The sequence below is a fragment of the Arachis ipaensis genome, chromosome B05 (assembly GCF_000816755.2).
Source record: "Arachis ipaensis cultivar K30076 chromosome B05, Araip1.1, whole genome shotgun sequence".
NCBI lineage: Eukaryota > Viridiplantae > Streptophyta > Magnoliopsida > Fabales > Fabaceae > Arachis > Arachis ipaensis.
In genome coordinates, this window is record NC_029789.2 from 38,831,581 (window position 1) to 38,845,878 (window position 14,298).

The following is a 14,298-nucleotide window of genomic DNA, read 5'->3' on the forward strand; positions in this document are numbered from 1 at the left end:
GTATGAATAAGTGGGTGAAGAGTTGATAAAATCCACCCAATTGAGCATAAGATAAACCATAAAATAGTGGTTTATCATCCCTCAATTTCAGCCAAAAAATACCTGAAATCACAGAAAAACACACAAACTCATAGTAAAGTCCAAAAATGTGATTTTTATTTAAAAACTAATAAAAAAATAATAAAAACTAACTAAAATATACTAAAAACAATGCCAAAAAGCGTATAAATTATCCGCTCATCAGAGACTTAGGTTCTAGGGGACCGAGGATGGATTAGTTTTTTGAGATGGCGGAATACTGTGATGATGAATAATATGATGAGTTGTGGAATTACGGACTGATGATGTTTAAGACAAGTCTGGGACTCGGTAACAAATGGTGAACTTACTTGAATCTGTTTTTGAATAATATTGATGAGATGTAGACGTAAGGATAGTGGTTCATCCCACTTATGCTGAGTTCTAGGCATAGGGCATGGGGTTCGTCCTACTAAGCTGAAGTGTGAGGACTGTGGTAGAAGTCCCGCTCACATACTTTCGGTTATAAGAGTGGCCGAGTGCTAGATCTCAGGGTAAGTGAGCCAGGCACTATATCCCAAGGGGTTTCCATTTTAAAAACATAACCAAAAGCGACGTTCCCAAAGGAATGTGTCGGGTTGGCAATTGAACTGACGATGTGATATCACGGCCAGTAGGACAGGCATGCATCATGTGCATTTCCTATATGTTTGCATTGCTTTGCCAACTTGCATTGTTTGCCTAATTGTATAACATGTATATATGCTTCTTGATGTTCTTGCAGTATATGTCTTATTACTGATGAGCAGATAATTTATACGCTTTTTGGCATTATTTTTAGGTAGTTTTTAATATGAATTAGTTAATTTTTATTATATTTTTATTAGTTTTTAAATAAAAATCACATTTATGGACTTTACTATGAGTTTGTGTGTTTTTCTGTGAATTCAGGTATTTTCTGGCTGAAATTGAGGGACCTGAGCAAAAATCTGATTCAGAGGCTGAAAATGGACTGCAGATGCTGTTGGATTCTGACCTCCCTGCACTCGAAATAGATTTTCTAGAGCTACAGAAACCCAATTGGTGCGCTCTCAATTGCTTTGGAAAGTAGACATCCTGGGCTTTCCAGCAATATATAATAGTCCATACTTTGCCCGAGTTTTGATAATGCAAACTGGCATTTAAACGCCAACTTTCCACCCTATTCTGGCGTTAAACGCCAGAACTGGCATAAAAGCTGGAGTTAAACGCCCAAACTGGCACCAGAGCTGGTGTTTAACTCCAAGAAAAGCCTCTACATGTGAAAGCTTCAATTCTCAGCCCAAACACACACCAAGTGGGCCTGGAAGCGGATTTCTGCATCATTTACTTATTTCTGTAAACCCTGGGCAACTAGTTTATTATAAATAAGACCTTTTACTATTGTATTTTCATCTCTGAAACACATTATGTAACTTTTATGTTCTGAGACCTCCATGGGAGGCTGGCCACTCGGCCATGTCTACCCTATTTTTATTTATGTATTTTCAATGGTGAAGTTTCTACACCCCATAGATTAAGGTGTGGAGCTCTGCTGTTCTTCATGAATTAATGCAATTACTACTGTTTTCTATTCAATTCAAGCTTATTCTTATTCTAAGATATCCATTCGCACTTCAACATGATGAATGTGATGATTATGTGACACTCATTACCATTCTCACCTATGAACGCGTGCCTGACAACCACTTCCATTCTACATGAAAACGAGCTTGAATGCATATCTCTTAGCCTCCTGGTTCACGACGCATGGCTGCCTCTCCTAACAACAGAGCCTTTCATTCCGTGAGATCAGAGTCTTCGTGGTATAAGCTAGAATCAATTGAGATCCGAAAAGTCTAAACCTTGTCTGTGGTATTCCGAGTAGGATCTGGATTGGAACGACTGTGACGAGCTTCAAACTCGCGAGTGTTAGGCGGAGTGACAGATGCAAAAGGATCAATGGATCCTATTCCAACATTAGTGAGAACGACAGATGATTAGCCGTGCGGAGACAGCGCATTTGGACCATTTTCACTGAGAGGACGGACGGTAGCCATTGACAACGGTGATCCCCCAACATACAGCTTGCCATGGAAAGGAGTATGAATGATTGGATGAAGGCAATAGGAAAGTAGAGGTTCAGAAGGAACAAAGCATCTTCATACGCTTATCTGAAATCCCACCAATGAATTACATAAGTGTTTCTATCTTATTTTCCTTTTTAATTATATTTTAATTATCAAAATCCCATAACCATTTGAATCCGCCTGACTGAGATTTACAAGGATGACCATAGCTTGCTTCAAGCTGGTAATCTCCATGGGATCGATCCTTACTCACGTAAGGTATTACTTGGATGACCCAGTGCACTTGCTGGTCAGCTGCACGGAGTTGTGTGAAAAGTGTGTGATCACGATTTCGTGTACCAATTACCTATGAATTATTTGTTTCAATTTAATTGTGTCTAGCACTGATATTGAGGAGACTCGGTAGGTGGTGGCGATAGGGTCACGTAGAGGTTAGGTTGGTGAAGGGTATCGGATCGTGGTGTTGTTTTAGCTAGAAATACCCTAAGTTAGATTACCCTTGTATCATTATTGTTTTAAATTATGATTTTAACTTTAGTATTGCTTTAAGCTTGAATCTTAAGTTTGATGTGAAGTTCTAGGATTGGTTTTTGTGTCCCGGAGCCTTATATCTTACATATTGGGCACTGTTACCAACTTGAGAATGTCCGATTCTCATGCCATATTCTGTTGTTGTTTTTCATATATAGGTCATTAACCACATCGGTGAGTTGCGAGATGATGACAGAACGAAGGATCTTTATCATCTTTTGGGTTTATTTTAGATATTTTGTTGAAGTACTCTCACTTTTGTATCTTTATTACTTTGATGCCTTTGAGGCTAAACTTGAGAGACAGGTTGTTTATGTTTGTGCCTTTATAAAACTCTGTTATGTCTGTACATGTCTAGTCGGCCTAAACTCCGCTTCACGTTTTTCTGTTTCTGTTTTGAGCTTAAATTCATCATCGGGCTTCTAGAATTTACTACTTCTTTCTACATATAACTAAATATTATCGTATAATCCTTAGAACTATCGTGACATTTAATTATCCTTTACTTTACAGTATGAGGTAAGGCTTAGGGTAATTAGGGTGTTACATTTAGTGGTATTAGAGTGGTTCGTCTTCGTGAGCCTGAGGGATGGACCGATTGTGCTTCATTGCATACTCTGTGTACTTTTCTTTCGTGCTATTTAGGTTATCTACTTGATATTGCATAGCATGCTTGTTTATGAGTGCCTTTTTGGGATAATTAAAGTACTAGGCTATTGTTATTGAGACTAATCACCTTGATATTGATTGTTTGGTGTAGACAAGAACCCTAATGGCTACTCGTGGACGAGGTCGTATGAGTGCACAGAGAGGCAACGAAGGTAATCAACCCATTAATGAACATACCGAGTTTATGACAGCAACGGCCAACCTGGCTAATACTATGGAAGCAAATGCTGCTACGACTTTGCAAGCTGTGGAAAGGATGGGTCAACCGGTTGGGAATGGTAGTGGAAACGGAAATGGGAATGGAGAAGGAGACGGTAACCATGCGGGAGGTGCAACAATGACCCTGACTTTGTTTTTGAAAGTTCATCCACATACCTTTAGAGGGTCGACTAACCCTACCACATTGGACATTTAGTTCCAAGCCACGGAGCATGCTCTGCAAGCCCAGCATGTTCCAAACAACCAATTTGTGGAGTTTGTGGCGTATCAACTGTTAGGGGAGGCTCAACACTGGTAGCAAGGAAAATGCCGATTACTACAGCTTCAAAACGTCGACATTCCTTGGGACGTGTTTCAAACGACATTTTATAGGAAGTATTTCCCAGAGTCAGTGAGAGAAGCTAAAGAGTTAGAGCTTATGCAGCTGAAGCAAGGCTCATTATCCGTGGCTGATTATACTAGTCAATTCGAGGAACTCTATAGGTTTTCTAAGGTATGTCAAGGTGGCCCAGAGTCCCATGAGAGTTGGAAGTGCATCAAGTATCAAGGAGGTTTTAGGGATACCATTATGACTGATGTGGCTCCTTTGGAGATCCGAGTGTTTTCTGAGCTTGTCAACAAAGTAAGGGTGGTGGAGGATTGTGCAAAGAAGGTGGCACTAGCAAGAGATCCTAGAGGAGAAAACAACAATCGTGGGCGTGGCAAGTACTTTCAGCCTAAGGGTTAAAACTTCAAGAGGGGTGGACACGCACCTCAACACTTTCAGGGCTGAGGCAACTTTAGGCAGAACAACTATGATCAGTACCACCAGGCACGAGAAGAAGGTGTTTATCTTGTTTGTGGAGTACCGGGTCACCTGGCAAGGGATTGCACTAGTAAAAGGAACCTGAATGCGGGTCAGAACCAACACCAAGGTCGGGTGTTTGCTATGAACGCCAGTGATGCGGCTAAGGCGGATCCTTTGATGATAGGTAATTGTTTATTTGGGGACAAAATATTGGTTGCATTGTATGATACCGGAGCTTCGCATTCGTTTATTGCATTTGATAAAGTTGAGGAACTAGGGTTGGAAATGTTATAATTAGCTTTTGAATTGCATGTTCATACCCCGTATCAGATGGTTGTGACTAGGTCAGGTTGTAGGCAAATAGCTTTCAAGATTGAGGATAGAGAGTTTGTTCATGATTTAATCTGTTTGCCAATGGTTAGGTTGGAGATGATTTTGGAGTTTGATTGGTTGTCAAAGAATTGGGTTTTGTTAGATTGCTTTGAGCGATCGATTCAGTTTATGCTGAAGGGGAAGGTGGAGCAGTGGTAGCTAAGGGTTATTATCTGAACTCTGTGCTAGTGAACTGTAGTGGAGAAGAGTGTCAGGGTTATATATTGTTGGTTGCGAATACGTTATGTGATGAGCAGAGATGAGATCAAATTCTGGGTAGTTAAAGAGTGTCAGGGTTATATGCTTTTGGCTGTGAATGCGTTAGGTGATGAACAAATATTAGATTAAATTCTGGTAGTTAGGAAGTTTCCAAAAGTGTTTCCTGAAGATATTGCCGAATTCCCACCTTAAAGGGAGGTTGAATTTGCGATTGACTTGGGGCCGGGAGCCAGACCAGCGTCAATTGCGCCGTACCATATGGCTCTGATAGAGTTGGCAGAACTTAAGACTCAGTTGGAAGAGCTTCTGAACAAGAGGTTCTTTCGACCAAGTGTATCTCCATGCGGGTGTCAATTCTGTTAGTGAAAAAGAAGGATAGAAGAATGCGACTCTACGTGGATTATCGACAGTTGAACAAAGTGACTGTGAAGAACAAGTACCCGTTGCCTAGGATTGATGACTTAATGGTCCAGTTGCAAGGAGCTGGGATATTTTCGAAGATTGATTTAAAATCCGGTTACCATCAAATTAGGGTGAAGGAGGATGACATTCCGAAAACTGCGTTTAAGGCGCGCTATGGACACTGATTTTGCGATGATGTCCTTTGAGTTGACGAATGCACCCATTGTGTTCATCGATTACATGAATAGAGTGTTTCGTCCCTTTTTGGATGAATTCGTAGTGGTATTCATAGACGATATTTTAGTTTACTCAAAGACGGCGGAAGAACATGAAGAGCACTTGAGAATTGTGTTGCAAATCTTAAAAGAGCGTAAGTTGTATGCAAAATTGTCTAAGTGCAAGTTCTGGAAGGAAGAGGTGAAGTGCTTAGGCCACATAGTGAGAAAGGGCGAAATATTAATAGATCATTCGAAAGTGGAGGAGGTGATAGAATAGGAGTGGCTGACTATGGTAACAAAGGTTAGGAGTTTTGTTGGGCTTGGCCAGATATTACAGAGGATTTATCAAGGGGTTTTCTCAAATTGCATTACCGATGACTAAGTCAACCCAAAAAGAGGTACCATTTGTGTGGACGTCGGAATGTGAGGAGAGCTTTCAAGCATTGAAGGAGAAATTAACTTTAGTGCCTGTTTTGATCTTGCCGGAACCGCACGATCCGTTTGAAGTATATTGTGATGCTTCATTGAAAGGTTTGGGTTGCGTGTTGATGCCAAACCAGAATGTAGTGGCTTACGCATCGTGTCAGCTGAGGCCTCATGAGCTAAATTACCCAACTCAAGATTTAGAATTGGTAGCAATTGTGTTTGCATTGAAAATTTGGAGGCACTATTTGTGTGGAGTGAGGTTTAAAGTCTTTTCTGATCACAAGAGCCTCAAGTACATCTTTGATCAGAAAGAGCTCAATATGCGTCAAAGGAGATGGACGGAGCTACTAAAAGATTATGATATTAAACTGAGTGATCACCCTGGGAAGGTGAACATTGTAGCGGATGCCTTGAGCTGGAAGTCATTGTCTATCGCCTGGATGATGATTAAGGAAGAAGAGTTGGTGAGCAAGTTTGAGGATTTGAAGTTAAGTGTCGGGGAATTTAATGGGAGTGCATGCCTAAATCAACTACAGATCTCTAGCGACTTTAAGGCCGAGATTTTAAAAGCTCAACAAGACGATAAGGAATTACAAAAAGTGTTTCCGACAATTGAATAAGGAAAGCGATGGGGAGTTTCGTGGGACGGAGATGGAATATGGAGGTACAAAGGTAGGATTTGTGTGCCAGATGTTGGGAACTTGCAACAAGATATCTTGAAGGAGGCGTATAACAGCAGAATTTCTATTCATCTCGGAAGTATGAAGATGTATTATGATTTGAAGAAGATGTTCTGATGGCCAGGGATGAAGAGTGATGTAGCCACACTAGTGTCTAAGTGTCTGACATGTAAAAAGGTGAAGATAGAACACCAGAGACCATCGGGAATACTAGAACCATTTGAGATTCCTCAGTGGAAGTAAGAAGGAATTGCGATGGACTTTGTGTCGGGATTACCAAGGACGAGGGTAGATTTTGATGCGGTTTGGGTGATCGTAAATCGATTGACCAAATCTGCTCACTTTCTGCCGATAAGGATGAACTACTCATTGGAGGAGTTGGCGGGGTTGTATGTTAAAGAGGTAGTAAAATTACACGGGGTGCCATCGAGCATAGTGTCAGACCGTGATCCCCGATTCACATCAAGGTTTTGGGGAGCATTCCAAAGGGCTTTTGGCATGAGACTATGCCTCAAATGGATGGACAGTCAAAAATAACTATTCAGACGTTGTAAGATATGCTAAGGGCGTGTGTACTGGACCAACCGGGAAGTTGGGACTGTTACATGCCATTGTTGGAGTTTGCGTACAACAACAGCTTTCATGCAAGTATCGGAATGGCTCCGTATGAAGCTTTGTATGGGCGGAAGTGCCAATCTCCACTGTGTTGGCATGAAGACGGTGAGGCAAGTATGTTAGAGCTGGATTTGGTAGCCGAGACCACTGAGAAGATTAAACAGATTAGGGCCAGAATCTTAACTGCACAGAGCCGACAAAAAAGTTATGCAGATCAGAGAAGGAAGCCATTGAAATTTGAGGGAGGAGATCATGTGTTCTTAAAGGTTATTCCAACTACTGGTATCGGAAGGGTGATTAAAATGAAGAAGTTGAATCCGAGGTACATTGAGCCGTTTAAAGTATTGAAACAAGTCGGGCCGATGGCATACCAAATAGCTTTGCCGCTGCGTTTGTCTAACTTGCATGACGTATTCCATGTGTCACAACTTCGGAAATACACATTAGATGCGGCTCATGTGTTAGAGCCCTAGTCGATAGAATTTAAGGAGAATTTGACATTTCAAGTTCGACTAGTGAGAATCGACGATGGGAGTGTGAAGAAGCTGTGAGGAAAAGAAATTTCGTTGGTAAAGGTAGCTTGGAGAAGAGCTGAAATAGAAGAGCATACTTGGGAGCTTGTGTCGGACATGCGGAAGGATTATCCCGAATTATTATCAGGTAATCACTAAATTTTGGACACAATTTCTTATTTTATGGGAAAAATGTAAGAACTGTATTTAATTAAACGCTTAATTAAAATAATTTATTTGTCCGAAACAGGCTTGAAAATTTAGAATATTAATTAGAAATTTTAAATATAATATTTGGACTTAGTAAATTTTTTTGAGTTGGAAAATATAATTTTTTGTGGAAAATTGCGTAAAAAATGCATACCGATAAATTAGCCGACAGTACTGGCTTAAATCTGTCCAGTATTGTGTGATAACAGTAAAAACTGTAGAAAAACTTAGGAAAATAATTAACGTTAAAAACCGGACGCTAATTTTAAAGGTTTGGCCCAAAATTAGGCCGAACGGGCCAAAGTCGCTAACAGATTGGACCGGGCCCAAGTTGAGCCCAAGCCTAACATATATAACACCCACTAATGAACCTTTTCAGCCACAAACACACACATAAGGGTTTGAGTGGCTGAAGTGAGTTGAGAGAGGAAAGGAAAAGTTACTATTCACAACCACATTCAATTGATCATATCTCGAGCTACGGTGCTCCAATTCACCTCCCGTTTGCGGCTACCCGAATCTCTCGCTGAGCCCGTCAATTCTATCTAACTTTTTGGTAAAATTTTGAAATTTCCTCCCCATTCTTCATCTCTATGAATATCAAAATTTTGGGTTTTGGTTTGAGTGTATTATTGTGATTTTGGGTGTTTAGGTACACTCTAGCACTTGGTTTTTATTGAGTTTTATCCTAATAAACTTTGGGTAAGATAAGCTTTCTTTTATCCCTTGTGAAATTGTGTATTTACGAACCTTATGTATTCATTTGTGGTAAATTAATGTGTATAGCTTGAAAAAATTGATTGTTGATGCTTGTTGGAGTTTATTGGTGGATTGGTTGATGCTTGGAGCTTGAAGAGGTGATTAGATTGCAATCATATTGGTGGTTTGGTGCATATTGGAATCAGCCAAGGTATGGTTTCGGTTTTCTCTATGTAATATGTAATATTTCTGGACACTTAAGCTAGTGGACTTTAGGATAGGATTGAATTGATTGTTAGAAATTGTTGAATTGATAACGTATGATGGCATTGATGATTATGATAAATTATGAGGTTGAATTTTGATGTTGTTTTTTATTATTGAGATTGAAGTGAATAATGAGAATTTTGAGGAGTGATAATGAATTGTGATGATTTTTTATGTTGATGAATGTTGAGAATGGAGAATTGATGTTGAGTTGTTAATTATTGAGGAATGGAGATGTGTAAGTAGGAACTTTTGGATGAAAATGATGAAAATGTGTATTGGTAGGTTATGGAATGAATTGGAGGATATACGAGCATAAATTAGGTACATTAGAACTGTTTTGGTTGTAGGATAATTTGTTTTGATTGTGAATGTTGGAAGTTTGAGAACCTAGTTAACTTTTGGTAAAAATCTATTTTTAGTGAACTTTGGCAGATCATAACTTGAGCCTCTATTTTTATGAACGTTTAAAGTTTGGTGTTTAAAACTGAAATTCTACAGTTTTGAAAACTTCCTAAGTCGGGTGAGAGTTGCGAACCTGACACAGTGCACGCGACACGAGCATTCCGTTCGGGTAGGGCATCTCGCGTACGCGGGCACTGCATGCATACGGGAACTACCAAAATTTTGACCCTTTCGTACGTGAACACTTAGTACGTGACACGAGCATCCCATTCAGGTTGGGTCGCTCGCGTATGCGAGTAGGGGGTTGTGTACGCGACGGCCCATTTTTACTCGTGTGCATACACACGGCAGGAGTGTATGATAAACCACTATTTTATGGTTTATCTTGTGCTCAATTGAGTGGTTTTATCAAGTCCTTGCACACTTATACATAAAAATTGCAAGATTTTACAATTCCTTCCTAGTTTTGTTCTATAATTGAAATCTTGCTTCCCAAGCCTTCAAATTGTGTATTTTAATTCCCTTTTATACCATTCGATGCCGTGATCTGTGCGTTAAGTGTTTTCAGACCTTACAGGACAGGAATGGCTTAGAGGATGGACAGGAAGCTTGCATAAATGGAAGGAGCACAAGAAATAAAGGAGATAACCAGCGAGGAGTGACGCGCACACATGGTTCACGCGTGCGCGTGAATCGGAGTCGGCACAACGACGCGTGTGCGTGACTGATGCGTATGCGTGACTGACGCGTATGCATGACTGATGCGTACGCGTGACATGCGCTACCTGCAGAAATCACAAAAAATGATGAGGGCAATTTTGGGCTGAGTTTGGATCCAGTTTTCGGCCCAGAAACACAGACTAGAGCCAGGGGACAAGCAGAGACTCAACACACATTCTCATTCGCATAGTTTTTAGTTTTAGATTGGAATCTTAGAGAGATATCACTCTTCCTCTAGGTTTCCTTCACATTCATAGTTCTAGTTTTTATGCTTTTTATGCTTTTGCTTTTGGATATTGAGAAGAGTCACTACCTTCGTTGAAGTTGCTATTATTCTAGTTTGCTTTCTTGTTCCCTTACTCCTTTGATTACTCATTAACCCTATTCAGATACGTATATTTATGATTTGGGATTTATTAATGCAAAGAATTACTTTTACCTTTAATTAATTTTCAATTCCTATTCTATTTAATTTATCATGTCTTCTTTCTATTTTCTTTATATATCTGTGAAAGTATTATCCATGTCAATGGATTAGACTCCCAACTTGACTTGGGGATTGATTAAACGGAGACCCTTGAGTTGGAATACTCAAGTGTCAATTTCAACTGGAAGTTGTTGGCTAACTCTCTAGTCACTAACGCTAATCCTTCCATAGGAGAGGATTACGACTTGTGAATAAGAGTTAGCTCAATCACTTGACTTTCCTTTATTTAGTAAGTGTTAACTAAGTGAAAACAGCAACCTCTTGCCATTACACTTGGAAGAATCCAACAAGGATAGAACTTCCAATTAATCTTCCCCTGGTCAAGGCTTTTATTTTGATTATATAAATTTTCTTGTTAATTTTCACTCCTTTAATTTACAATCCTTTATTTTTCTGTTCTCCAACTCTTAAAATTTCTCGGAAAACTCCTGACGAATAAAATAGCACTCTTTTGTCAACTCGTTGGGAGACGACCTGGGATTTCTGCTCCCAATATTTTTATTCTAAAATTGTGACAACCCTTTCTAAATTGATAAGCGGATTTTTCGTCGGTTAGGAACTGTACTCGCAACGTTATATCTATATTGAATTCTTAATCGGCTAATTCCGCCTCGTCAATTTTTGTTGCCGTTGCCGGGGAGTTGCAATAGCGTGCTAAATTATTAGTTGGTGTAAATATTTTTAATTTTTCATATTTCCATATTTTATTTTATTTTATTACCATGAGCTGTATGTTTCTTTCATTGAATGATGCGTTCACTGCCTGATACGAGCTTAGCCGTGTTTGATCCTGAAATTGAAAGAACTATTTCACAAATTAGGCGAGCTCGGCGTCGGTTAGCCTCTGAGGATGGTGAAGTGGTTACTGCCAATTCACCAGTCTCTTCTGAAGGCGAATCCGAAGCGCCCTCTGATGAAGAAACAAGCTCATCTTCTACTGATTCTATTGATTTACGTGCAGGTAATATGGCGGAGCCTAGAAGGATTACTCTCCAAGAAGCAGGAGCTCCAGACTTTACACTGCAACCGTATCAAGCGCGTCACCCAAATCTGACTCCAGATTTTGAACTGAAGACTGCGCTAATCAACTTACTGCCCAAGTTTCATGGCTTACCTGCTCAAGAGCCTATCAAGCACCTCATGGTGCAGATGAAACTACTATTTGGCTATATGCCTTCCCGTTTTCTCTTGAGGAAAAGGCAAGGAAGTGGTTCTATACTCAACCTGAAGAAGTCGTTACTAATTGGGATCTGCTCAAAAGGGAATTCCTGGAAAAGTACTTTCCAGCTGAAGTTACAGACAGACTGAGGAAAGAAATTTCCTGCATTATTCAAGGCAAATCAGAGATTCTTTATGAGTACTGGGAGCGTTTCGGGAATCTCCTAGACTCATGTCCCTACCACAAGATTGATCAGTTGGTGTTGATCAGTTATTTCACATAAGGCATGAAGCCTCAAGATAAGACTACACTAAATGCTGCAAGTAATGGCTCTCTGAAGAAGTATAAGACGGCGACAGAAGCGTGGTAACTGATTACCGATCTAGCTGAGTCTACCCGGAATGTCAGGCACAGGAACAACCATCCCAAGGCTATTGCGGAGGTTTCCTCTAGTAGTGAGACTACTGCTCTAACACAGACTCTGGAAGAGATGACCAACATACTGAAGTAGCTACAGCTGAATCAACAACAACCTCAGCCTCCCCCACAATAACATTGTCAATAGTTAGACCCTCAGAGAGTATGCGGAATATGCGCCTGCTACACTCATTACACTGATGAGTGTCTGTAACTCCAACAACAAGAAGACAACACCTTGGCAGCTACTCACAATTTCTATGACCACCCGAATCAAGGATACTATCAACAAGGCGGCACTTACAACCAAGGTGAGAACTACAATCAAGGTTGGAAAGATAACTCCAACCAAGGTTGGAGAGACAATTCCAACCAAGGCTGGAGGGACAACTATAACCGAGGAGGAAGAGACAATAGTGGGAATCAAAGGTGGAACAACAACAACAACAGACAGCAGAACTAACACCATCCTTACAGAGCACCACACCTAAGGCAGTCCCAGGCACCTCAGAATAACCAACAACAGGACCCTCAGATTACTTATCCCCCTTCTTCTACCAATGATGAGGTACTTCACTCTCTTGTACAAGGACAGAAGGACCTTCAGAATACACTTACCTCTAGCATTAATGGTATTATCTCCACTATACAAGCTATTATCTCCCGGATGGAACCGCCTTCCACTCCCAACAATCAACCTTCAAGCTCTAGTGCCCTTCCTTCTCAACCTTTACCCAACCCTAAAGGTGGAATCAATGCCATTACTTTGAGGTCCAGAACCACACTGAAAGAGAGGAGTCAGGAGGAGCCAAGCTCAAAGGAAGATATCCAAGTTGAAGACATTGTTGAGGTGGAGGATGTTGAAGAAGAGGAGGAAGTACAAGACATGGTTGAAGAAGAAGTGGCTCAACCAGGGAATGAAGCACCGAAGGAAGCTGAAGTTACAAGAGAAGCCATTCCCATTCCATTTCCACACCTTGCTAAGAAGTCCAGAAAGCAGATGGAGCTAGACCCCAAGATAGTGGAGATCTTCAAAAAGGATGAGGTAACAATTCTCCTTTTTGATGCCATTCAGCAGGTACCTAAATATGCGAAGTTTCTAAAAGATTTATGCATGAATAAAGATAAAATATAGGATTTAGAAACTATTCCTCTAGGTAGCTCTATTTTTGCTTTAATGGGTGATATACCAGAGAAATGTAGTGATCCAGGTCCAAACATAGTTACTATTACTATAGATGGTATGAAATTTTCTGACTGCATGTGTGATTTAGGCGCGTGTGTTAGTATAATGCCATTATCTGTATGTGATGCTTTGAGGGTCCCTCCCCTAAAAAGGTCAGCAGCACATTTTGTTTTGGCAGATAAAAGTATTATCTCTGTGGTTGGAATTGCTGAGGACGTGCTGGTGAGCATTAAGGGGCTCACATTTCCTATTGACTTATATATTTTGGAGATGCCCCCTAATGACTCAGGAAGACCATCATCCATCCTCCTTGGAAGACCATTTCTGAAAACTTTAAAGTTCTCGTTAGATGCATTCTCAGAAACTTACTCCTTTGAGATAGATGGTAGAGCAGTGAGTTTCAACTTGGATGAAGCAATGAAGCACCCTCCGGAAGATCATTCCATCTTCTAGTGCGACATCATTGATGAGACTGTAGCTGCAGTCCACCAAGAGGAAGTAGAAGAGAGGCACATGGAGCATAGTGCAAGTGTGGGGAAGCCTCCTAAACAAGATGAAGACACATTGCCACCTTCACTAGCTCCAGATGATCAAGTGCCTGGCCATGAGCAGAAAATGGAGCTAAAGTCCCTTCCACCCCACCTCAAGTATGCCTACCTTGAGGATCATCAGAAGCTCCCAGTTATCATTGCAAGGGAACTCACTTCCCAACAAGAGGAGCAGCTGCTTACTGTGCTGAGAAGACACAAGAAAGCAATTGGGTGGAGCTTGGCAGATATAATAGGCATCAGTCCTCAAGTTTGTGAGCACAGAATATTTTTAGAAGAGGGAGCAAGGCCTGTCCGACAACCTCAGAGGTGGCTGAACCCCACCATCTTAGAAGTTGTCAAGAAGGAAGTGACCAGACTGCTTGAAGCTGATATCATCTACCCCATCTCAGATAGTGAATGGGTCAACCCAGTACAAGTGGTG